Here is a 27,592-nt window from a genome sequence, read left to right on the forward strand (position 1 = left end):
CCTGAGCTGGATGACGTCTCAGGTGGCCTTTCATCCTGAGAGGCTACGAGCAGTATCCACGTAAGAGGAAATAGTCTCACACGTGTTATGCGTAAGACATGTATGAAACACATATAAGACATGGAAAGATAGAAAAAAAGGGCGAGGGAAGTGAGTACACATATTTAATTTAGCTTTCAAAGAATCAATGAGACAACAGCTATGACCATTTCTTTCCATAAAACAAACTTGAATTAAAATGCACCTCCCATTACCCCCAAAACAGTATATCAAAAATAAAATTCACAAGTTCTCACCGCAATGAAAATGAAAATTGGTTACAGCTAATTTTATTTTTATCCCACTCATTAGTAGCTATTCAAGTTGAATATATGCCTAATCTATGACCCAGTAATTCCATTCCTAGCCCACACCCAATGAAAATGCTTATATACGTTCACTTACATCATATATGACAACATGTGTAGAAGCACCACCCTTAATAAAATAAAATAAAAGCTATACATATTTCTTTAATAGTAGAATGAATAAATTATGGAATATCTGTACAATGAAATATTATATAGCAATTAGAACAATCACCTACAACTGCATGCAACCATATGTTTCAACCACACAACGGGAAAGAAAAAGAATCTAGACACAAAAAGTATATGGATTGTTATTATTCATTCATACCAAGTACAAAAACAGGCAAAACAAAGACATGATGTTAGAAGTCAGGATAGTTGTTACCCTTGTGGGGGAAGATGGTGGAAGTGATTGAAAAAAGGTGAGGGGGCCCTGGCCGGGTGGCTCAGTGGTAGAGCATCGGCCTGGCGTGCAGGAGTCCTGGGTTCGATTCCCGGCCAGGGCACACAGGAGAAGCACCCATCTGCTTCTGCACACCCCCCCCTCTCCTTCCTCTCTGTCTCTCTCTTCCCTTCCCGCAGCCAAGGCTCCATTGGAGCAAAGATGGCCCGGGCACTGAGGATGGCTCTGTGGTCTCTGCCTCAGGCGCTAGAATGGCTCTGGATGCAACAGAGCGATGCCCCAGAGGGGCAGAGCATCGCCCCCTGGTGGGCATGCCGGGTGGATCCCGGTCGGGCATATGTGGGAGTCTGTCTGACTGCCTCCCCGTTTCCAGCTTCGGAAAAATGCAAAAAAGAAAAAAGAAAAAAGAAAAAAGGTGAGGGGTTTCTAAGGCACTGATAATTTCTTGCATTTTGATCTTGAAGCTGACCACCTAAGAGTGTTCCATTTCTAAAGTCTTTGAATTGTACACTTTTAATAAAAATTCTTTTTTTATGCATATTATAATTTTAAAAAGTCAATAAATGGAATTTCATAGCCCAAGTGTTCAAATCATAGCTTCACTCCTGAATAAAAAGGAAGGAAGGAAGGAAGGAAGGAAGGAAGGAAGGAAGGGAGGGAGGGAGGGAGGGAGGGAGGGAGGGAGGGAGGGAGGGAGGGGAAAGAAAGAAGAAAGAAAGAAAGAAAGAAAGAAAGAAAGAAAGAAAGAAAGAAAGAAAGAAAGAAAGAAAGAAAGAAAGAACAAAAGAGAATAAAAGAAAGAATAAAAGAAAGAATAAAAGAAAAAAAGAAAGAATCATCTTGTAAACTCAACAACATTTAATTTTGGAAGTAGCAGATGGAGCAAAAACAATGAGAAGTAGCACAGAGTTTTGAAATACAGGGGTCCTGAGGCCCTCAGTTTCGTTCCTACAACAGCGACATAACCCAAATTTTGGTGTAAATCAAAACACACCCTAGCCGAAGTCACTTACCTGTCCTAATACAGTTGTAAAATCTTAATTAGAATACAAAAACACAACTAAGCCACAGAAAAAGAACACTGTGTATTCTTCTGCCATGCACAACCAAACTATGATAGTTTGCCCACTTAGTCCGTAAGTACAATGCTAATGGCATAAGCAAAACACTCACATATCATTTTTTTAAGTTTTTATGGGAGTGAGCATCATAAACTCAAAACGTCATATGTCAAGACTGCCGTAACCCAAGGACTGCCTGTACATAACTTCTTTTTTAAATTAGTAACCAACATACACAATTCAGATATTAATTTAGCCAAAGCACAAAAGAAAAAGCACCATCCAATGCAAAGGATACAGGTTGGATGAAAAAAATCACTACCCTATTAAAAATGTTGAATGTTGTCATAAGCACACTGAGGGCAGAAGGAACAACAGAGCTCTCTTGAACCTCAGACTTCCCACAGCCTTCTATAAAGGTTTCTAATCCAACACATTCATTTACTATTTGCTTTTTATTACAATAAAGCAATCATTATAAATACAAGGTATGGCCTATCCTGTCATAAACAGGCACAATAATCAGTGAACTTGGCACTATAACCTTTCACTCACTTTACATTCCCTTCTAAATATGAGCATTTATAACATGCTCTTGAGCATAATGATACATAGGCCAGCCAAATTAGTGTCCTATCACTGAAATGTAGTGCCAGGAATGCAAGTAGTCAATGATTTGCTGGAGTCATTAGAGGCCACTCTGACACACAACAAACATATCCCACTACGTGGAGGTCAGTAACCAGGCAGCTCCTTTGCCTGCTGTGGCCGGGACACAACCCCAAGGCCTTTTAAATAGAAAAAGCACCAGGGTGGAGGGGAAGCTCATGGTAACACAAGACTCTCCTTGAGCCAGCCAAGTTTCTGCCCAACCCATAAAAACCAAAATTAAGGCAGCCTTATCTCCAAAGTTAGCTAATTCCTCCATAACAAATATTTCAAGAGTTGACTTAGCAAAAACACCATGTTTAAGAGCATGTGCTTTGGGTCAGATCTGGGTCCCATTGGCTATGTTTGTCTTGGCAATTTACTTGATTCTCAAAGCTTCAGTTCCCATCTGAAGAAATTGGCAATAAGATCCCCTAGTTCAGTAGATTAGGAGGAAACACACACAGGTACTTAGCAGAGTCCCTACCCTGATAGCAAGTGCTCATCAGCAAGCAGATATCACTAAGCTATATGAGGACAGGGTCCATTTTATTCACAAAAACTCCCTAGCAAAGCCATGCTGGATCCCAATATTTAAAATTGCAGCCAGCCTGCCTGACACTCCCATCTCTCATCACTGCTTTATTATTGTATTTATAACCACCTACTGCATGCATTCACTTATTATCTGTCTCTCCTCAAGAATCCAAAAGAATTTTTGTGGTTTTGTTCCCTGCCATTGCCCAAGGGTCTTTAGGACAATGTCTATCCCTGGCAAGCATATAAAAGTATTTTATTAAAAATGTCAAGCACAGGCATGGCACATAGATGCTCTCAAATACTAATTGAATACATTTATTTAGCTTACAGAAATGTAGTTTAGCAAGAGAAAGCCTGAAATAATTAAAGCTCAGGAGATTCCCATGATGTCAAAAAAAAAAAAGTTAAATTGGACTAGCTTATTAAACATACCCAATTTTGACTCAAATCATATTGATATTCATAATTGGGCTTCTTTTTTCAGCTACTATCTTGACAATTACAATAAAAAGGAATTCTTTACAATCATAGATAAGTAACCAAAAAAAAGGGCAAAGACTCAAAAACAAAGACCAACTTTAAAGCACTGAGACATAATATTAAGTGCTAGTCTCTACAATAAAAATACTTCCCAGAAGAGTTCTGTAAGACAGAAGCCAAAGAATCCGAGCCCACCTTGAAACCCAAATTTAACATAAAAGGTGTAGAAATGAAACACTGCTTGAAAAAAAATGACTATGTTGCATATGTTCTTAGCCTTCTCTGTTATCATACATTAATTATTATTTTTTTTATTTTTTCAATCACAGTTGATAGTCAAGATATTATTTTATCTTAGTTTCAGGTGTACAGCAGAGTGGTCAGACATCCATATAATGTACAAAGCAATTTCCCTGATATTTCAAGTACCCACCTGGCACCATAACTATGTAATAACCATAGTTATTACAATATTATTGATTATATTCCCTATGCTGTATTTTAGATACACTAAGTTTTAAATATTGTGGTTTGACAGTCAGAATTAGCAAGTATAACATAGACATAATCTCCCACTCTGCTAATGTAATAATTCTGGTAATTTCTTTACTACCTGACAAAGGGCCAGAACTTTCTGTAAGAGGTCAAGGAAAAAAGAGCCACCAACTCTCAAGTGAGCCCATCAGTAGACACATTCATCTGTAACCATCTGTCCTAACAGCTGTTAGATATACTTAGAACCACAAAGCTCTAGGGCTGATCCTTTCTTTATTCAAAGCTATTTTAGAATACTAGTTCAACTTATCAATGAAGAAGCACCACCACTAACCAAAGGACCAGGGAAACAGAATCCGTGTAGGTGCTCTGCTCTCTGCAGGAGACCTGTGCCAGGCCCTTCCCTGAGAAGACAGCTTGGCCAAGAGGGCAGGTGCTGGGGTAAGACTCCCTGGGTGTGAATTCTGGATCCACTGTGATTAACTATGAGAACTTGATCATGTTATTTAACTCTGTGTCTCCATAGTCTCCCGTGGAAACTACATACCAGTTTCATTGGGCTTAAATGAGAATTTTTTTTTAAGTGCTTAACCCAGGTGGATCAAATAAAGGAGACATTTCAAGACTATCCTCCAGTTATCCATCTCAACCAAACAGTATTGGAGGAAGGGAAGTAGCTAGAGGCCAGTCAGGATTCCCGGCACAAAGTATTCCCCCAGGAAAGACCTTTCTGTGATGCACAACTCAAGACACTTTCATATTACGCTTTCCTTGCCATCATGCCATGAAAGGCTTTGAATAAGAAATTATTTCTAGAATAAGGGCAAACAAAAGCAAGGCATGGTGTGATACGACTGTTATTGACCAAACATCCATACTGACATCAAGCCAGCCCTCCTCACCCATCCTTTGTTTACCAGGGACTTCTTCTTGGCCAACACCCTTGACTATCCCAAAAGCTCAAAATCTGAAGGGGGATAAAAAAAAAAGTGCCTACATAGCCAAAATCTATCTTCCTCATAACTGAGAGCATAATTAGGGAACAATGTGTCAAAGGATGAGATTATATATATATTTCGTTATAATTTGGTACAGCCAGTGTGTTTCTAGGACTTCATCAAAAACATTTCCAAATACCTTCTGTTTCTCAGAGTTAACCCTAGGCCAATGTGCACACACCCAGCACAGACTTCCCTAGAGACCCTCCCAGGGGACTGTAGAGAGCTGGACCCATACCTGATTCATGGCTGTGACCCGGGAAGCAACCACAGGCCTGCCTCAGAGCAGCCAAGCATTCAAATGCTCAGGTATAAGTCGCCTAAAGCCACTCACAGAGCCAGCCCCGCAGAGCAGATCAAGGATGGAGAGGGATGAAGGATGTTTTCCCTCATCTAAGATAAAGCTTCCGGACACAGGGCAAGGGGGTGAGAGGATAGGGTCAGAGAAGGGAAAGAGATTGGTGAAATTATACACACATAACACAGCGTTACAGAGAGCAGAAAAGCTAATCCTGGAAGGAAGGGAGGAAAGTTTTGGGGGAAGGGGGACAAGGGGGATGTTGAGGGGAACACAGGGGTATGCATTCGGGGAGACACTAGAATATATGTAAACACAATAAATTAAAATAAAAAAAAATAAGATAAAGCTTCATAGAGTTTAAAACAGGATTCTACTTCTCTTTTTTATGTTCCTTTCCCATACTTGCTACACCTTTCTTTTCTTCAAAGTAACAATTCCCTCATTTGCAATTTTGCAAGGTCCAATCTCTTCATGTTCTGCCCCAAATCATAATCCCCTAAGAATGGAAATCTCTGTGCTCCAAATGCATCTTCCCTTATCAAATCCCAACTCTGAACTTGTCCAAGCCACTTCTGTAAAGATCAAACACCTTTATCTTATCAAACATCATCTGAAGAAATAGGATTAAAAACTCATGCTCATGCTGGGCCCTGGCCGGTTGGCTCAGTGGTAGAGCGTCGGCCTGGCGTGCAGAAGTCCCGGGTTCGATTCCCGGCCAGTGCACACAAGAGAAGCGCCCATCTGCTTCTCCACCCCTCCCCCTCTCCTTCCTCTCTGTCTCTCTCTTCCCCTCCAGCAGCCAAAGCTCCATTGGAGCAAAGATGGCCCGGGCGCTGGGGATGGCTCTATGGCCTCTGCCTCAGGTGCTAGAGTGGCTCTGGTCGCAACAGAGCGACGCCCTGGATGGGCAGAGCATCGCCCCCTGGTGGGCGTGCTGGGTGGATCCCGGTCAGGCGCATGCGGGAATCTGTCTGACTGTCTCCCAGTTTCCAGCTTCAGAAAAATACCAAAAAAAAAACCCACAAAAAACAAACAAAAAAAAAAAACTCATGCTGGAATGTCTGATAAGAAATTTTGCCCCAGGTACCATGAGAAGTTTGTCTCCACCTCGCTAACAAAGAATCTGGAATTCTATAAGGAATCCAATTACAGCTTCCTACCCTACTCAGTCTCCTCCCTGCTACAAGGAGTCATTCTTTCCGTCCCCAATCCTACAGGCCCAATAGTCCCCTTTCTCTTGACCAGTGGTAGTCAACCTGGTCCCTGCGGCCCACTAGTGGGCATTCCAGCTTTCATGGTGGGCGGTAGCAGAGCAACCAAAGTATAAATAAAAAGATAGATTTAACTATAGAAAGTTGTTTTATAAAGATTTATTCTGCCAAACTTAGCGAAAATCCGACATAAAGTACTTGCTAAGTAATTATTATTATATGCTTTAACTTGCTGTAACTCTGCTTTATAAATTTTATAAAGTAAAGTTACTTCCCTACTTTATAAATCACCATTACTGTGGAACCAGTGGGCAGTTAGAAAATTTTACTAGTAACAGAGATACAAGAGAAGGTGGTATGTATAAAGGTTGACTACCCCTGCTCTTGACCCAGAATAAGCCTCCACCTTTATTGCTCAGAAAAACTGCAACTCAAGGTGATTATGTCCTCAGGCATCCACTTCCTGAGGCCACTTCCCAGAATAAGGCTGGATTCTTTCTAGGGACCCAACCCTCCTAGAGTTAGTTCTAGCCCTGCCCCAGCCTTCCCTGGGAGGCCCCAGATAAACTGAATGTTGCCTCTTGGGAAAAGGGGTTGATGTTAGAGAAGCTGGGCTCATGAGTTACTTGGTCCCACTCCAAACCACTAAGTAATCCAGTTGTTGCTTATGAAGTCTGGCCACCTGTTCACAACTTTAAAAATGTCAAGAAATGAGGTCCTGAATCATGATTTCATAAGCAGTCACAAGTAGAAAAGTGTGTGGATGGCATCTGCTTTCAATCTGTCAGATATGTATGGGGAAGGGTGGAGGCGTGTACGCGGCAGCAGGAGACCATTGAGACAATTCAAAGCAGATGTCCTCCTCACAGCAGCACTGGCATCCTTTTTCTACAGGAAACAAGACAGTCTGCTTCCCGAGGGGCGCAAAGGAGGGATTCTGAGCAACCCTAAGGATACTAAGTGAAATTTTAAGAAACAGCATTTGAAAATCTTTAACACTCCTTATCACTTTTGAGAAAAAGGCCTGCTTTTATTCCAAATGCAGGAATCCAAAAAAGGGTACTAGGAAGCTACTAGGTAATGGCTCCTTTCCCCATTAACGTAAGTTCTATTTTTCTAACAATAAAACTCATCATTTACATTATTTAAAATAGAGCAAATACAACCACCTTTCTCTTATTTAAAATAGAGCAAATATCACCACCTTTCTCTAATGACTATCAAATAAAAAATAGATATGTAAATAAAAGAAGCTAAAGATGAATTATTGGAAAACTGCCCTTATTCTTTCTTCCTCTCAAAAAGCAAGATGCATTTTGTAAAGCCAGCAGGCAGGGCCGGGGCCACCATCACAGCCGCCCGGCCCATGCAGGTTCGCATTGGATTCAGACAGTCGGTAAAGAAACCATGGAGCCAAAAACTGGTGGGCCATAGCCTTTAATCCTAGCTTGCACCCGGCGGGCAAGTAAAAATATACACTGGGCTCCAAAACCCAGTCACACTCAGTGCTCACAAAGCCACTGACTTATCCGAGTTTCCTAGAATCAAAGGTTTCTAGCTCACCAGCCTTATTTTCCTCAGTTCCCCATCTCCTTCCTTATCCCAGATACAAACTCTGTACAAACTGGCATCTCACTCAGCACTCCACCATCTTGGCTGCTTTTCCTGGCCTCCTCCACGTGGCCGCCTTCCGCTGCTGGCTCTACTTTCTCTGCTCTCTCATGCTAATCTCAGGAACCAAGAGAGCAAACTCCCGTTTTGCCCCCACTTTATACTGTAGCTTCACAACCTCTAATCCAATATACAAAGTAGGGAAGTCTCCAACCCAAAGTCACCTTCTGAGGCATGATTGGATTGCACCACCCCACATCAAAAAGGGTAGAAAAGGCTTAATCCCAAAACCAAGCCCCAGGCTACAAGGATTCCGCCTGCCTTTAGCCCACCCCAACACACATTAATATCACCTGGGTGACAGCTTCCTCGTGTTATCTTTAACAAAGTGAGCATAATACACTTTATCTGCCCAACACATTTTAAAAAGGAAAAGAAATTCTTCCTTTTCTCCTACCTCCATCCCTAACAATGAAATTCTATTCTAACTGATGATCTTCCAGTCATGTTAGACACATATGACTCACGTATTTTAGTCTGCCACTGCTACAAAATGCAGCTCTACCTGGCTGTGGAACTGTAAAAATGACACTTGAGAAAATAACACCACCTCTGGAGACAATCAGTGACCACAAACCGATAAACTTAGTGTGATTTCTCCATTTACCTATGTGAGAAAAAAACCTCTGGGGAATTCAATAGTTTTTGCCCTAGCAACATAATGCTTGTTCCTTACATGATAAATGAGTAAGTACCCTCATCTGAAAAATAATTTGTCATTGAATTTCACACGCCTCCCACACACTACTAAAAATAGCTAAGTTTCACATAAAGAGAAAGGGAAAAAAGCATGCATTAGAAGACACTGGCCCAGTTCCACTGAAATAATGAACTGAAGAGTGCTGCTGTAGGAGCTGAAAGGTGGGTTTTATTTCTATCTCGGCCACAGACTCTCTGTAATTCTACTTCTCTACTTTATGGAATGTTTGCTATTACACGAACTGATTCCACAATTGAGACTCACACATATATCCCCTGTTAGACTGCTGCCCAGAAACAGACAATACCTGAATACAGAATTTAGTATCCAGTTCTGTGTTTGCATGTTCTGTATACTAAATGGTAGAAGTGATACACTCACTTACATCAAACGTGTTGGGGAGAGGCTACAGTGGATGCCAATTATAGGCTCACCCATAATTTCACTTCTGTAGACAACAATACTAGGTAGCAGCAGCAATAGAAATAGTGGGTTTTGGTTTCAGACATTTTCAGTTTGAGACACTGTTGGGCGGATAAAATGTATTATGCTCACTTTGTTAAAGATGGCGCTGCCCACGTGGAGGCTCATCGTCCAGGTGATATTAATGTGTGTTGGGGGCCGGCTATGGGCAGGCAGGATCCTTGTAGCCTGGGGCTTGGTTTTAGGACTAAGCCTTTCCCACCCTTTTTGATGTGGGGTGGTACAATTCCATCATGCCCCAGATAAGTGACTTTGTATTAGAGACTTCCCTATTTTGTATATTGGATTAAAGGTTATGAATCTACACTATAAAATGGGGGCAGAACAGGAGCTTGCTCTTGGTTCCTGAGATTATCATTAGAGGAGACCGCAGAGAGGAGAGCAGAGAAAGGTCACGTGGAGGAGGCCAGGAGAAGCAGCCAAGATGGCGGAGTGCAGAGTGAGAAGCCAGTTTGTGCAGAGTTTGTGCAGGGAGAAGGAAGGAGATGGGGAACAGAGCTGAATAAGGCTGGTGAACTAGAAACCTTTGATTCTAGGAAACTCAGATAAATCAGTAGCTTTGTGAGCACTGAATGAGTGGGTTTTGGAGCCCAGTGTATGTTTTACTTGCCCGCCGGGTGCAAGCTAGGATTAAAGATGATGGCCCATCAGTTTTTGGCTCCATTGTTTCTTTACCAACTGTCCAAATCCAATATGAACCTGCATTGGCCAGGCTGCTGTGATAGTAGCCACAGCTACTGGCTTTACAGACACTTAATAGACAAAGTAGAAAGGTGAAGCAACTGGTAATTAGGTATACAAGTAAGATGTTCAAGGAGCGATTCAGGTGAGAGATATAAACTAGGACAGCAATTTTCAAACTTTTTTCATTTCATAGCACACATACACTAATTACTAAAACTCTGTGGCTCACCAAAATATTTATTTTTTGTTGATATGACAATAAAAATAGATATAAATTGATTCACTCACACCAATGTCTATTGTTTTGCTGGCTGCTGTCATTTTTTAATCTGACAATCGAAGGGAAAAGAGGTCAGTGCCCTTGACTATACAGTCAGGTACTGCATGTTTTAAAAAATTCTGGCGGCGCACTGGATGAAAATTGCTGATCTAGGGAGCGGTCAGCCTAGAAAAGAAAGGTAAGGTATGAAGCTAAAATGAGATCACCTAACAAATAGGTGTAGATAGAGGAGAGGTCAAGGATTGAGCCCAACACATAAAGGTTAAGAAGTAGAGAACAAGCCAGCAAAGCAGAGAAGCATCCAGAGTGTGGGAGTGGTGCCCGAGGGAAGGTGAGCGAGGCGGAGGGGCAGACAGGGGCAGCAACATGTGAGAAAGAGACGGGGCTGACGAGTGACTGCTCACTCTTTTCCTAACCCTTCTTTATGATAGCTTACCTCTAACCACAACTACTGATTATTTCTCCTCAAAGGAGGAAGCATAATGTATTAACTTCAACAAAAATCTTCTCCAACTCCTGATGTTCCTAAAGACAGAATTTAGGAGAACCCTGAACTAGACATCTTACATGTCCTTCCAAACATTTGAGCCCAGGCTCAGCAACGTCAATATGAAATTTCACTATAAATACTAAATCTTTTAGTCCTTTACATAATAATTTTGGAACAACAACATGTCAAGTGAGATATTTTTTCTTTTTTTTTTTTTTGTATTTTATTTATTGATTTGAGAGAGGAGAGAGAAAGAAAGGTGGGGCGGGAGAGGAACGGGAAGTTATCAACTCATAGTTGCTTCTGGTATGTGCTTTGACCGCGCAAGCCCAGGGCTTCGAACCAGTGACCTCAGCATTCCAGGTTGACACTTAATCCACTGTGCAAACACAGGTCAGGCTTGCTGGCTTTTTTTTTTTCCCTGTTTAGGAGTATTTCTTGTCTTGGGCAAAAAAAAAAAAAAAATCTATGAGTCACTTTAACAAATGCATTTTTTTTTAATTGTGGACAAACATATGCCTTAAAAGAGTTTCAGAAAAAATAATGTAGAATAAAGAATTCATATTTTTGAAGTGGGGGAATGTTGAAACTGGTGAGAAGGCTTCTTCAGAAAAGTGAAGCAGCTCAGAGAACAAATGAGCCCCCAGGTATCTCTACGACCACCTTACCTTCCACTTTCAACTCCAGTTGTGCCTTTATCTCATTAACCTGTCAACTGTACTGTCTAATAAATTCTACTGAGTGTACAGAAGAATTTAGGATTCACATTCCCCTGTACAGGTAAGGTACTTTCAAAGTCAGTGTTCCTCAAACTGTGAACCATAAAACATGAGAAAAATGGCAAAATTTTAATAGGACTGAAGGTAAAAATCTTTGCAAAGTGCTGCATATTTTCTTCTTATATATACAAGGTGGGGCCGTATGAAAAATACAATTATTAATAAAAAATGATAAAAGAATAAACTCTGTTTTACCTACTTGCAACTGCAAACTTACTTTTGCCACAACCTATATTGCTTATTGAGTTTTTGCTTTTCAAAAGGTCTACTGGGTCTTTGTTTATTGGTACTGAAAAATCTTTTTTCTTTTTCTTTTTTTTTTTTTTACAGAGACAGAGAGAGAGTCAGGGAGAGGGACAGACAGACAGGAACAGAGAGATGAGAAGCATCAATCATTAGTTTTTCATTACACATTGTGACACCTTGATGTTCATTGATTGCTTTCCCACATGTGCCCTGACCGCGGGCCTTCAGCAGACCGAGTAACCCCTTGCTCGAGCCAGCGACCTTGGGTCCAAGCTGGTGAGCCTTGCTCAAACCAGATAAGCCCGCGCTCAAGCTGGCCACCTCGGGGGTCTCGAACCTGGGTCCTCAGCATCTCAGTCCAACACTCTATCCACTGCGCCACCGCCTGGTCAGGCGGTACTGGAAAATCTTTAAGTATCTCTTTGTAGACATTGGTAGCCAAGCTGTTTTAGTTTGTGATCCCTAAAGCCAACTATGAGACAGGGAATCATGTGCACATACTTTACATGGGAAGTGATCTTAGGAAACACAAGTGAGGGAGGAATAAGATAAGTGAGATGGAAAGGAAGAAAAGTGGTTAAGAGTGTATTAAGGAGCAGAACGCTGCTGTGCACAATAGGGACTCCGTCAAACAAAACAGATCTGAAGTATCTAGCATGTAAACATTATTTCCTTCTGGTGCACGTGAAAGTTCTCTGCAAAGCGTCAGGTGATATAAATTATTACCTACCAGTTATTCTTACACCAATTCCTTAGGTGTAGTTTACATAAAATGTGCTATGTATGCATAGAGTACAAACTCCATATTGTCAAAGTATTGATGCTACACATTCAGAAGTCTCCATTTTGCTTACAAGTGAATTATTCTCCATTGTCTATAAGCCAGACTTGTTCCAAATTTTTAATTTTCAGCAGAGGAAAAATAAGTGTCCCGCCCTCCTCAAAAAAATCTCCAGCCCAAGTTCATCATAGATCATTTTAGTCTTAAATTTTGCCTGTTCAGGATAAGCCTTTCTTTATCTGTTTACTGGAACAATTCCAAGAGAAAAAAAACTAAATTTTTCTCAATTTTGTTTAATCCAAAGGTTCACAGCCAATATGAATTTAGAGCAGGGTTTCTCGATCTTATATTTTTTGTTTTGGGGAGCCTCCTGTGCACTGCAGGATGTAAACAGCGTTCCTGGCCTCATCCACTACACACCAGAAGCGCTTGCCCTTCCAGAGTGTCAGGAGACTCAGAATATCCAGACACTGTCAAATATATCCCCTCACGGTAGGGGAGAGCCACACAGGTTGTCCATATTTGAGAACCATGTTTCAGAGGATCTAAGAATTTAACTAACTCTCCTTAATCAAATACAGCATACTCAAGATTTCCATGGGCCTAAAATTAGCTGAAAAGGTTGTTTAATGACTACAATCTAGAAAAAGATATCAAATGCATGAGAGCAAAGCAAACAGCCAACCAATTACTACGCACCTGAGAAGTTAATAAAAAACATACTATCAGATCCAAGGGCAAGACATTAGCCCTGAATCATAACTAACATTCAGCAAATATGTACTAAATGCTGAAAGAATTACAACTTAGAATAACGAGGAGCTCAGCATTCTCATTACCATGGAAAAAATGCATGCAAGTCCACTTGTCTTTCAGACATAAAGTGGTAAAGAAACGCTTGTCAGAGCTTCATTTTGTCCATTACAGCTGTATGGCATAATATCCCATCTAGAGTCTGACCAACTCAGATGCTCCTCCAATTAAAACCTTGCTTAAGCCATTATCTAAATTTATATATTTTAGGTCCCATTTATCATGCACCCCAGAATGGTTAAGAACATTCTTTAAAATACATCCATATATAAAATAGATTGCATATACATAGATAATCATAGATAATTCATATTGTACTATGGTAGAGTTTTAGTTTAAAAAATTCTATTTCTAATTTTTTATTCCTATTCACAATATTGATAATTTATTGAATACCGTGGTAGGTTGAATAATGACCATCCCCAAACCGTAGATTTTCATATGCTCTAATCCCTGAAATTTTCTAATGTCACCTTTATGGCAAGAGAACCTTTGCAGATGTGATTAAGTTAAGGATCTTGTGATAAGGTGATGTCCTAGACCAGGGGTCCCCAAACCTTTTACACAGGGGGCCAGTTCACTGTGCCTCAGACCGTTGGAGGGCTAGACTATAAAAAAAAACTATGAACAAATCCCTATGCACACTGCACATATCTTATTTTAAAGTAAAAAAACAAAACGGGAACAAATACAATATTTAAAATAAAGAACAAGTAAATTTAAATCAACAAACTAACCAGTATTTCAATGGGAACTATACTCCTGTCACTGACACCAATGAAAGAGGTGCCCCTTCCGGAAGTGCAGCGGGGGCCGGATAAATGGCCTCAAGGGGCCGCATGCAGCCCACAGAGCCATAGTTTGGGGACTCCTGTCCTAGATTATTGAGGTGGGCCTAAATGTAATTACAAGTGTTCTTGTTACGGAGATGAAGAGGGGGACTTGACTACTATGCACAAAGTGATGTGACCACAGAGGCAAGTGATGCAGCCAGCAGCCAAAAAATGCCAGCTGCCTCTAGGAGGGAAAAGGCAGAGAAATGTTTCTCCCTCTAGAGCCTCAAGATGGAAAGAGCCCTGCTGACACCTTGATTTTAATCCCTTAAGATTCATTTTAGACATGTGACCTCCAGAACTGTAGGACAATAAATTCGTGATTTTAGTCACTTACAACAAATTTGTTACAGTGGCAACAAGAAACCAATAGAAATTCTATCTCAGCATTGCAAAACAAATTTCACATGAAGTTTAACTTTACTTCTGATATACCTCTATAGTTATCAGTGTCTCCATTTTATAGATGTGATACCAAAACTTAATGAAATTGTAAAGCCAGTATCCAAGGCCACCATCACAGCCGCCTGGCCCATGCAGGTTTGCATTTGATATAGACAGATGGTAATGAAACAACGGAGCCAAGAACTGGTGGGCCATTACCTTTAATCCTAGTTTGCACCCGGCAGGCAAGAAATACACACAATGGGAAAACACTTCCCTTTCCATTCAGGGCTCCCAAAGCCACTGACTAATCCGAGTTTCCTAGAATCAAAGATTTCTACCTCACCAGCCTTATTTATCTCTGTTCCCCATCTCCTCTCTGCACAAACTGGCTTCTCCCTCAACATTCTGCCATCTTGGCTGCTTCTCCTCTCCTCCACATGGCCTTTCTCTGCTCTGCTCTCTAATGCTAATCTCAGCAACCAAGAGAGAGAGCAAACTCCCAGGTCTGCCCCATTTTATAGTGTAGAAATCAAAACCTTTAATCCAATATACAAACAAGGAAGTCTCTGATACAAAGTCACTTAGGGTGGGAATGGCTTAGTCTTAAAACTAAGCCTTAGGCTATAACGACCCTGCCTGCTTACAGGCTGTCCCCCACACCCAGTGCAAACTATAAGTGACTATACAGTTGTAATTTAAACCAATGTCAATGTCACTTCAAAGCTGACTCATAGCACTATGAATGTTTGGCTGAAAAAGCACACCTACTGCTTATTCTCCATTTTGACCTTCATCCATACCAACCACTGCCAACAGTGCCACCTGCATCTAATTAGTGTCAGTGAAACTCAATGCAAAACTGAAATTTGTCACTAAATTCTCATATGAAACTATTTAACTAAGAGGTTTTTATAAATCCAGTAAGTTAAAAAAAAAGATCCACAAGAAATACACCTTTCCCATACAGAACTGCAGTACAGATGACACTAGAAAAAGAAATGAGATAATGGATATTTTTTCTTTCTTTGTGAATACATTTTCCAAACCTCTCAGGACTAATAAAACCAAAGCCAATCTATCTCATGAGTAGAGATAAACAAAGTCTGAAAAATTGGCTAATTATCTAAGAAAGATAAAAAATTAAAAACAAATATTGACTAATCATTTTACAATTTGTATAAAGTTATCTGTTTTTCATTAGAAAGTCAACCCAATGCATTATTTATTTACTTATTTATTTATATATTTTATACAATGCATTATTTAAATTTCCACTTACATATACTACTTTTGATAGGTTTACTACTACCTACTTAGCCTTCCATATAAGACTGGAAATTTCAGAATGTTATCAAAGTGTTAGACTTGCTCACTGGTCCCGACTGTAAGCACTTTACCTGATTGGTGCGTGGGTGCACAGCAGCACCACATGTGCAGGGCCTGTAGAAGGCTGTGGGTGCTTGCGCTCAAGGGGACTACAGATGCGTGGATTGCCTGCCTGCCTAAAACAGTGAGGGGCCATTTTGCTGTTCGTCTGACTGAAAGGCAGTTTCCCCTGCCTGAGTGCTCATCCACCATTGCAAGATCTATTAAATGGAATGGCCCAATGCTTTCTGGCTCCACAATTTCTCTACCATCTGCCCGAATCCAATGTGGACCTGCCTGGCCTCGGCCACTGGCATTACACAAAGCATCACCAATCACCCTTTGAGAAAATAAAATGGACATGTTTCAAAGGAATAACGTAATTGGCTTCCAAATTCAAATTAATATATATAAACCCACTTATTAACTTTCAAGTTTAACATACATTCAATCCAGATATCCTTCAGAATAGCTTATATTTACTGCTATCAATTTCCATTTTTCAATTTTATCTGTGAATACCTTTTTGAAATTTCTGAGATTAATGTACCTAATGAGGGTTTTTTTTTCCCCCCCACTCTCTCCCCTTCACCATATTTACAAACCAAATTCAACTAATATTTCCCAGACAACTTTTCTCAGATAGGCGTTTTGTTTTTTCATTTCTTTCCAAGTGAGAGAAGGGGAGACAGAGACAGACTCCCACCAGCACCTCCCCTGGGATCCACCTGGCAATCCTGGCTCAGGCCATGCTCACAACTGAACTATTTTTAGCACCTGAGGCAGAGCTTCCAAGGAGCCATCCTCAGCACCCAGCGCCAGTGCGCTCAAACCAATCAAGCCACGACTGCAGGAGATGGGAGGGGACGGGTGGAGAAGCAGATGGTTGCTTCTCCTGTGTGCCCTGACTGGGAACAGAACCCGGGACATCTACACGCTGAGCCGACACTCTAGCACTAAGCCAACCGGCCAGGTAGACCCTCTACATTCCCACTATCATTATCCCAGATCAAAATTTAAAATGCAGTAAGTTCCTAAAGGCAGGCATCACCCAGTCCCCGAGCCTGTTTGTCCTTGCATGTGCTCCACCCTGGTGAGGGCCCCGTGTCTCAAGGCCAGAAAGCTATAAGCCAAAACAAGTCCTCTCCCTCAAACTCTCACTTGCCACCAACCAAATCCTATCAATCCTAACTCCTAAATATGTCTTGAATTCCTCTCTTTTTCTCAGAGGTAATTCATTTCTTTTCTTTAGTTTTTCCTCTCCTCCTCCTCCTCCCTCAAAGTCTGAGAGACAGGTGGGCTTAAATGCCTCAAAACCCTTCATCAGATGGAACCCTCCCCACACCGTCTCCCTTAAAACCCTTGCTTCTATGGAAAACTTCCCTTGAGTGAAGTCCACAGTGCAGCTCTCACATTCGTGACCTGGCCACGGTTAGTCGCCTCAGGTCTTGACCTGCCCCCACACAAACCCACAACTCTTTCATGAAGCATCCCCAGAATTCTATCAACAGATAGAATATCCCCACAGGACACACAGGAGGTTTTCTCTTCCCAGCCGGCTCCCGACTCTTCTCTCCCTCTTTTGAACTACTTCATCCTTTGAGATTAGGCTTACGGTCCCTGAAACCCTCCTACCTTCTCCCAGACGCCTCTCTCATATGAGCTCATGGGTGCATCAGCACTGGATGGCTTTAAAGTATCCCATTATGTTACAATGTATCATGAGCTTCTCTCCAGTCTCTCCCCCTAGACTGTGAACTTGACACATTCAGAGATAGAATGTGTTTATCTCCGGCCAGTACTTAAAACACAGGCACTAAAATATTACTGGGAAGAATGTACAGATTAATCTTTAGCTCCTCCTCTCAAAATATCTATATTAAGCATCCAGGATCATTTTTAAGGAGCCATTTTGACCTTGTCATTTGCTCCCTTTCATCACCATTAAACTATAGGGCTCCCCAGGCTTTAACCTTGAATTTAACTTTGGTTATATCCCCCCATTTCCATCTTTCAGTCATTTCCTATTGCATCTCATCCTATTCTGACTTCAGTCAAGCAGATCTAATACAATAGGGCCTCTCTACGCTCACTTCAGGGCTAAATATGCCATTCCTTATACCTAAAATGCCCAGAATCTGTCACACATTTAATTCCTAACTGTCAATTTCCAGGAAACTCCCCTGGAACAATAGCATGTAGCTGGAACACCATCACTTCGGACACAGTAACTCCAAAAAATGTGAAGCCATACATTATTCATCCACACATATCCATTGATGATGCCTCACCACCTCCAAAGGAACTTTGAGGATTAATCCCATTTTATTTTCTCAAACATATTTCATAAAATGGAGGTTTTGTTAAATATCTATATAAGCTAAAGTAAAAATATCCTTAGGATAAATTTCTCTCTGAATAGTGACCATTGGTTTATCCCTAACTAGAACAGAAGTTCTCAAACCACGGTGCCCAGATCAGCAGCACCTACAGTATCTTAGATAGAACTTGTTCGAAATGAAAATTCTCAGGCTCTACTCCATACCCACTGAATCAGCAACTCTGCAGTCAGGGCTCCCATAATATAAGGTGAGCAACTTTTTTACAGTGAAAGGGAGGACAAAAATAAATTGAAGAAAACAGTATCGTAAATAAAAGAAACATTTTATTCATTGCAAAAATATACTATAATATAAATACATAATAAAAACATTTGTAATATTTTATATTATAATTATGCTTATATGTCTATTAATTTTTAAAAATAATTGTAAGAAAAAAAGTACTCATTTAGATAAAAAATACGTCACATTACACACAAGGCATTGACTCTGCATCAATCGAATACGGACATTTACAGCTTAGTCTTCCAATATCAAAAAGGAGGACATGTAGGAGGACACTTTTCAAGGGAAGACAGAACTTATAAAAGAAGGACTGTCCTCCCTAAAGGAGGACGATTGGTCACCTTACATAATAACGTCTCGGTGAACCCCCTCCCCATGATTCTGATGCATGCTAATGATTGAGAGCTACTGAAATATACCAAAGTGAAAAGTACATCTTAAGTAAAACTACAGCTTCAACTAGTTTAACTACTTTGAAAAGGGAAGTTAAACTGAAACATAATTCCTCCTCCAGCCTTGGCCAATTAGGATTTAAAACAAATAATGAAAAGCACAAAGAAACTCAAGTGAAAAGCCTGAAACTAGTGCCAATGATTTTCAAGTGTTGACTAAAAAACCTCAATGTGCTTCCTTGTGCTTCGGTGTGCTTAAGAAAGCGCCACACACACATGTGCTCAGCCTGCTGCTGTCACTGCACACCGAGTTCGCTCTTAGGATGTCTCAGTCCAGGGATCTAAAGGCCAGGGAAGGTCACTGAGTTCATTACCTAACACTGCTTAAGCCACAACACTGCAGGGCAGCCAGACAAGAATACCTAAACAAAAACAAACATGCACAAAGTCCCCATAGCACAAAAGTGATTTCTTCTCTACGTTTTCTGAAAAGTCAACCACTGCCAGCTTTAAAGCAATGCTGTTCAAAACATTAAAGTAAGTTAATTTTGTTGCAGTCACCTTATAATTCCCTCATAATATCATGCATTCCTGTTTTAAGTCTCTGAAGAAGGGTAACTGATGAGAAGTCAAGCCTAAACATTTTTGAATGACCTAATCTCTAATTTGTTTGCTCCAGTTACAAAGAAAGTCTGAATTAAGTAACATTGCACTAATTCATCTGAATGTGGTGAAAGATTAAGTGACCCTGAATCTAAAGCCAGCTTATTAAAAAATTCCAAACACAAAATTATAATCCAAAATTGCTTCCATAAAAAGTTGTGTATAAACAGAGTTGTAAGGCACCATTAACAAACATTAACACAGACCAACTTGTTAAAATCAGGTACAAAACATGGATTTTTAAAAATCCCAAACAAGTACACTGGCCACACAGACAAGTTACCATTGGTAAACTTCTTGATACTCTAAAATGTGAAAAAATGCGAACATATTCTGGTCTAATTAAGCAGTTGCTTTTCAAATTTAAACCTAGACCTTGATTTATCCAAGTTACTAAATCTGAAATAGAATAATGAATTAAAATGTAGATAGAGTACCTATACTATAGACATCACTCACTGAAATAACAAATGAGGTTAAATCTGGTAAAACGAAGTACTAATCTCCTTCACATCTTTTGCTGCTCTGGTCAAACTGGCAGCAAGAAACAGCAGAAGAAACTACAGCCAGACCAGGAGGTGTCCTGAAATCAGGACACCTGTCTTAGCTCACAGGTGGCCTTGCAAGAGCCGCCCTCACTCTGCTGGACGACTTTCTCCTCTTATGTGAAAGGACTGCTTTCGATGAGATGCCAGTTAGTACCTTCCAGCTCAGATGTTCTGATTTTACATCTTATAAAGGAATATTCCCTAAAAGTATATTTCTCAAATTAAATATTCCCACTATAATTTTAAGATATGAAAGGCAACTGTTTTATGAGTCTCCCCAGAGAGCCTCTCTGGTAAGTTTCAATAAAGCTGTGAGTACATCAGCTGTATGCCATGACTAGGCACTCTGAACTAATATATAAATAAACAGATGTTCACATGTATACTTTGAGTATAATTGTGGAATAATATGCTCCAGAGTTGAAGACTGACCATTTTGAACACAATATTTATCTCTTCACATCTCTATGTCTATCTTAAAAGAGTTTTAAGAAATTTTAAAAAAGTTTTAAATCATATTGAAGTAAGTGGTAGTGGAAAAATAGTAAGTTACCAAAATCATTCCCTAAAAACAATTTTTAGATATAATTTGGAAAAATAAGGCCCTGGCCTTATGGACGTCTGGGTTTGATTCCCAATCAGGGCACACAGGAGAAGCAACCAACTGCTTCGCCCCCTCCTTCCCCCCCCCCCCCCCCCCCCCCCCCCCCGCTTTCCCTCTTTCCCTCACCTCAGCCAGTGGCTCAATTGGTTTCAGTGTGCTGTCGACACCCCCCCCCCCGTGCACCCCCCCTATCAGCCTCTGGCACTAAAAATAGCATCAGCTCCAGAGGGGGTTGCCGGGTGGATCCCTGTCTCAGGTGCATACGGGAGTCTACCTCACTATCTCCCCTCCTCACTTTAAAAAAAAAAAAAAGGTTTCAAATGATGTAACTCCAAGTTTCTCCTTAAAGTTTCAATAGAATACAAGGAAATGATCAAACACCAGATTGACAAATTATTTACTTAAGATTGAGGAAGAAAAAAGAGAATCATGAACAATGTATTGGGGGGGATGACTATTTAGAAGTTCAAAAGTTTATCTAAGTGCAAACTCGATCACTAACTCGGCATGATGTTGCAGAAGTGAGGGGAACCACGTTTGCTAAAGTGACTGTGGTGATAGCAATGCATTAGCCTCAGAAGCTACTGAGGTGATCCATTCTATCCTAGGACAGTGTAAAAAAAAAAGTTTATCTAAGACAAGTTCTTCCCAATTTCATAATTCTCATTCTTTTATGAACAAATTTCATTAAGACTTTGGACCCTTAATAGATAATTTACTACATTTATTACCAACTTCTTGGTAAGATAATGGCCCTCCTACTTCTAAAGTTTTCTTTAATACAGCTGTTACTAAAGAGACAAATTACTCAAAGTCTTTAATAAAATAATAAAAAGTTATTCCTAATAAATTAGAATAACTTATTAGTGAACTATACAATTAAGTATACTTTATATTTAGAATACAGAAACAAACATTTCTTGCTTTCATCTTTTTCATTATAAGTACACTATTGAATATTATTTATGTACATTATTTTATGTCTATCATTGTTATAGTAATCAAAATAGTCTGAATTTATGGAGAGACCATCAGTTATCCCTAAGTCTACAGCCTTCCACTTCTTAAGATTTAGATTTAATTGGTATATACTTTTCATTTACTCTAAATATCAATAAACAAAAGAAAAAAAACACATCCTCTTCACCTATAAGGGTAAAGGCATTTAGAGCTTCTTCCTGCCCTATTATTACATGTTTCCTAGACTCAGTCTACAGGAATGTCGCTTGGGTCACACCAGTCTCTCCTGAGAAAGGAAGTCACCAGTTCCTTGGCCACACCTCTCCTTCCTCCACATACACTTCTTTTTCTCTCCTTTCTCTCTCCCCATATGGACAAATCCTTTATTTTTCTTTCTGCCTTATTCTCCTAAGGATAAAATCATATGGCTTAGATCATTTAACAAAGTCACCAGGACAATACTTTAAGATTCGGCCACATTTTTAACTACATAGTCATTTTTTTTCTTTTTTTTTCTCCAAAAGTCATTTCTATCTGCACCTTTTTTATTTTTCAATTATAGTTCACATTCAATATTACTTTTTATTATCTTCCAATCACATACTTTACAAAGTATTACCCCCAATATTTCCAGGACTCATCTGGCACCATATATAGTTAGTATATATTTCCTATGCTTTTACATCTCCATAACTATTTTGTGTACCTGCATCTTATTAAGATATTCATTAATAAGGGAGTCAAATACTAAGGATTGGAACTGACAAACATACAGAATTAAAGTTAGCGTGTCACTGAGTAATACTTCACTGTATGTGTGTGTATACATATACACACATACACACACACACAAACACACCACATTTTTCTTTGTCCATTTATCCAACAACAGACATTCAGACTGTTTCCCTGTCTTGGCTATTGTGAATATACTGAAAGAACATGGGAGTGCAGAGAGCTCTTAGCCTGCTCTCAATTCTTTTGGACATGTACCCAGAAGTAGAAATCCTACCATACGCAATAACATGGATGAACCTGGAGGACATTGTACTAAGTGAAATACACCAGTCACAGAAAGACAAATACTGCACAATTTTATGTAAATGAGGCACCTACAAATAGTCCAACTCATAGAAACCTACCGTAGAATGGTGGTTGCCAGCGACTGGGTGGGGGGCAGAATGGGGAGTTGCTATTCAGTAGGTACACAGTTTGTTATAGAAGAAGAGTAAGTTCTAGAGATCTGCTAGTACAACATCATGCCTATAGTTAACACTGTATAGTGCACTAAGAATTTTGCAATAGAGCAGATCTCATGTTAATACCACAATTAAAAAAATTACCATGAGAAAATCCGTAAATTAATCCACATGTATGAGAGCAAGCAAGAAAGGAGAGCAGCAGCTCAGCGGGACTTTCTCTCAGCACTCTGGGTCCATCCCGTCCTCTCCTATTTCATGCAAGCGGACAGAGCCTCCCTATGTGTTCTTTGCTCCCTTCATAGTGTTCATGCTTCACTTGATCATCATTCACCAAGTATTTTTACAACTCAATCTAACTCTGAATATACTTAGAGTTAGAACTTTAAATCTACCATAAATTTGAAAAAATGAAGTGGGAAATAAGAAGTTGTCATGAAGATTGTACATACCATGAAATTTAGAGGACACACAGTAGTCTGAAATGTTATCATAAAAAATATCAATAAGAGTTAATAAAATAGCTAACATTTACAGAATATTTGCTATCAGTCATCTAAGCCCTTTACTTGTAATAACTCATTTAATCCTCAAAATTGTTCTTATGCAATAGGTCCTAGTGTGGTTCGATTTTACAGGTAAGAAATAGAAGGACAGAGAGAATAAGAAAACTGGCCAAAACCAGATGGTCAATATTAGCTGACTGGGGCTCGTAACCAGGCATCTGACTTCCTGTCCCAGCGAGGAATGGCTTCCTGAATGAGGCAAGAGGTAGGTTGGCCTGCAAAAATGGCTGTCTAGAGGAGGCAAAAGCTGGCCTAACTGGTTGACAAAGCTTGTGTAATAGGGACATAAAATGCAAACAAGCAACAAGTAATTACACAGCAGAATTCCAGAAAAGTCTGAAGTGTTTTTGTACTTGCCGTGGTGAGTAAGTGGGAGCCATGATGGGGTCATGAGTGAGAATGCACAGTTCAAGTGTGCACACAAGATTTGAGAAGAGCAATAGACAAAATCTTTAATCTCTTTATGAAAATCAAGAATCAAAATACCATAAGCATTTAACCATCTTATCAAAGCAAGCATCTTTGAATTCAAACTATATCAAAACCTTAAGAGGAAAACAAAAACTGAACCCTGAATTCATTTGTGAGAGTAAAATCTAAATGCAAAGACAATCCCTGCCAGCAGCAGCCTTCCAGATGGGGTACAGGTGCAGAGGAGGGAAAGCCCCGTGCATACACCCACATATGTAACCCAACCTTTAGAAGTTAATGTGCCTTATCTCTGACTCTTTTTAGTAGTACACTAAAGCTTCAAGTCAATGGAATTTTTTCAAAAGATAGTTTATCAAAACTTTTATAATTCGCCTGACCTCTGGTGGCACAGTGGATTAAGTGTCAACCTGGAACGCTGAGGTCGCCGGTTCCAAACCCTGGGCTTGCCTGGTCAAGGCACATATGGGAGTTGATGCTTCCTGTTCCTCCCCCCTCCTCTCTCTCTCTCTCTGTCTCTCTTCTCTAAAATAAATAAATAAATAAAAAATAATTTAAAAATAATAATAATTAAAACTTTTATAATTAAAAGAATACGGCCCTGGCCGGTTGGCTCAGTGGTAGAGCGTCGGCCTGGCCTGCGGAAGTCCCGGATTCGATTCCTGGCCAGGGCACACAGGAGAAGCGCCCATCTGCTTCTCCACCCCTTTCCCTCTCCTTCCTCTCTGTCTCTCTCTTCCCCCCCCCCCCCCACAGCCGAGGCTCCATTGGAGCAAAGATGGTCCAGGCACTGGGGATGGCTCCTTGGTCTCTGCCCCAGGCACTAGAGTGGCTCTGGTTGCAACAGAGCGACGCCCCGGAGCAGAGCGTCGCCCCCTGGTGGGCGTGCCGGGTGGATCCCGGTCGGGCGCATGCGGGAGTCTGTCTGACTGTCTCTCCCCGTTTCCAGCTTCAGAAAATACAAAAAAAAAAAAAAAAAAGAATATAACATTAATCCCAATAGCTAGGTTTATTAGTGCCTTTAAAATTTATTGAACATAGAATTTTATCTAAACATATGCTTTAAAAATATCCAAAGAACCTTCCTTACATGTTCTCTCCACCCCTGTGTTATTGTGCCACTGCCCTCACCTTATCTTAAATGTTCATTACTGTCCTCCCTTTTAGAACATACATCTAAAAATGGTAAGACTTTGTCCTTTTCACCACAAAACTGAGTTCCCAATGCCTCAAACAGAGCTGGGCACACTGGAGCTGAAGAAATGTTTGATAAACATTTTCATTCATCCATCCATTTATTCATTCATTTATTGAGTCAAATCCATACTGATACACATGCCCTAAAATAGTGTAATTTGCCTGACCTTGATGTGTAGAAGTGGAAGCAATTTTTGGTTATAAAACTGTATCATGCTGAAACAGATATGCCATTTCACAGAGTCCATAGCTTTGTTTTTAGTGTTACTGGGCATAGGGTTTGCATGGGGTGGTGGGAAATCAGGGAGATAAGTACATTTGATTGTAGCAGTTTTGAAGCAATACGTCTGAAATTGTTCTGTGGGGGGTTGGATGTATTCTTCTCTGAATAGTTGTTTACAAAAGATGTAGAATTGGACTTAAAAGATGACAACTAGAGCCCTGGCCGGCTGGCTCAGTGGTAGAGCGTCGGCCTGGCGTGCAGAGGTCCCGGGTTCGATTCCCGGCCAGGGCACACAGGAGAAGCACCCATCTGCTTCTCCACCCCTCCCCCTCTCCTTCCTCTCTGTCTCTCTCTTCCCCTCCCGCAGCCAAGGCTCCATTGGAGCAAAGATGGCCCAGGCGCTGGGGATGGCTCCTTGGCCTCTGCCCCAGGCTCTAAAGTGGCTCTGGTCGCAACAGAGCATCGCCCTCTGGTGGGCAGAGCGTCGCCCCTGGTGGGCGTGCCGGGTGGATCCCGGTCGGGCGCATGCAGGAGTCTGTCTGATGTCTCTCCCCGTTTCCAGCTTCAGAAAAATACAAAAAAAAAAAAAAAATGACAACTAGAAAGAAAAACAAGCAGCAACTCCAAATCATGCTGTAGGAGAATGTACATAGCAAAAGAGTGGGGTTGGGCATGGCCGGTAGTGGCCTGAGTTGTAGATAGCACACCGAGGTATTTATGATTTAAAGGCCCCCAGGCTAGGACATACAGGCTATTAGAGTCTCTAAGCTGATTGGAATATCCAGATGGGTCCAGAGGACAAGCCCACGGTATCTCCTTTGAAGGGGTAACCTTTCCACTGCCAGTTATTCCAGTAGTTCTCAGGAGAGGAAGTCAGTTCTTACATTTCCAGAAAGCACTAGAGAAAACAAAATTCTACTTCAACTTTAAAAGAAGGCAAAAAGACAATGTTCCAAGCTAGGGTTATCAAGACAGTAAGCAGCCCCCGCAGAATGGAGCAGAGCAATCAGAATCAGATGCATGCTCACATGGACAACTGGAGGGAGGGAGTGGAGGACGGTCCTAAGCCACCTACTTCACCCCTCCACTCTCCCTTTCTCTGAGCTGGGCTTCATTTCCCTACAGATGCCTACCACCTTTACACAACACAAAGAAGACTTCCTAGTCTAGTATCCAGCCATAATTGCTGAGTAAATACACTGACAACTTCCACATTTGCATTTGGATGCTCTACTGTCACGTCCAACCCACTGTGTTAAAACCTCATTTCCAACTTGCCCACAATCAGCTAGCTGCCTTTTCCAGCTAGTGGATGCTCAAGTTCAAAAGCTGAGTCTTCTTGCTCCTGCACTCTAATCAACCCCTACCTTGTCATCCTTCAAACACCTTTGGCATTTCTCCCCATTCACATTCTCACTGCTTTCAGCAGTTGGCATTCGTATCCAAACTCCCAAGAACTGCGACAGATTCCTAACATCTCTCCAGCCTCCAAGCTAATTCTCATTCAATCCATTCTATATACTACACACTACCCCAATCTATCTAGATCTCTACTTTCAACATTTTAACTTCCTGCTCAAAATCTTTTGGTAATAATCCCACTACCTAAGAGATAATGTTTAAACTCCCAGCCAGGATTCTCAAGGTACCACTCAAGCTGGTCTCAACTCACCTGTCATTCTGCTGCCAAACAAAAAACTAGAAATGCATGCCTTATGCTTCACCTCCCCACAAAAACAGCCACCCTCAAAAGTGGATACCTTGCCTGACCAGGCGGTGGTGCAGTGGATAGAGCGTCGGACTGGGATGCGGAGGACCCAGGTTTGAGACCCCGAGGTCACCAGATTGAGTGCGGGCTCATCTGGTTTGAGCAAAGCTCACCAGCTTGAATCCAAGGCCTGGCTCGAGCAAGGGGTTTCTCAGTCTGCTGAAGGCCCGCAGTCAGGACACATATGAGAAAGCAATCAATGAACAAGGAAGGTGTCACAATGTGCAACGAAAAAATAATGATTGATGCTTCTCATCTCTCTGTTCCTGTCTGTCTGTCCCTGTCTATCCCTCTCTCTCTGTCTCTGTAAAAAAAAAACTAAAAAAAAAGTGGATACCTTATTCACTACTCATTCTACACATTGCTTCATCACATCTCGAAGGCTCTGTAAAATGTGACTACACCTTCTCACCTCTG

At 40.8% G+C, this 27,592-nt stretch overlaps 1 protein-coding gene and 1 non-coding gene across 5 annotated transcripts in view; one reads left to right on the forward strand and one right to left on the reverse strand.

The window, feature by feature from the left end:
* LMO7 (LIM domain 7) overlaps nucleotides 1-27,592 on the reverse strand; it is a 249,195-nt gene that overhangs the window by 68,085 nt on the left and 153,518 nt on the right. The gene's annotated exons all lie outside the window — the stretch shown is intronic.
* Nucleotides 21,316-21,448, forward strand: LOC136404672 (small nucleolar RNA SNORA66). Its single transcript, XR_010751387.1, has one exon. It is a non-coding gene; the product is annotated as a small nucleolar RNA SNORA66 (small nucleolar RNA).

This window comes from Saccopteryx leptura, chromosome 4 (genome assembly GCF_036850995.1).
Source record: "Saccopteryx leptura isolate mSacLep1 chromosome 4, mSacLep1_pri_phased_curated, whole genome shotgun sequence".
Classification (NCBI taxonomy): domain Eukaryota; kingdom Metazoa; phylum Chordata; class Mammalia; order Chiroptera; family Emballonuridae; genus Saccopteryx; species Saccopteryx leptura.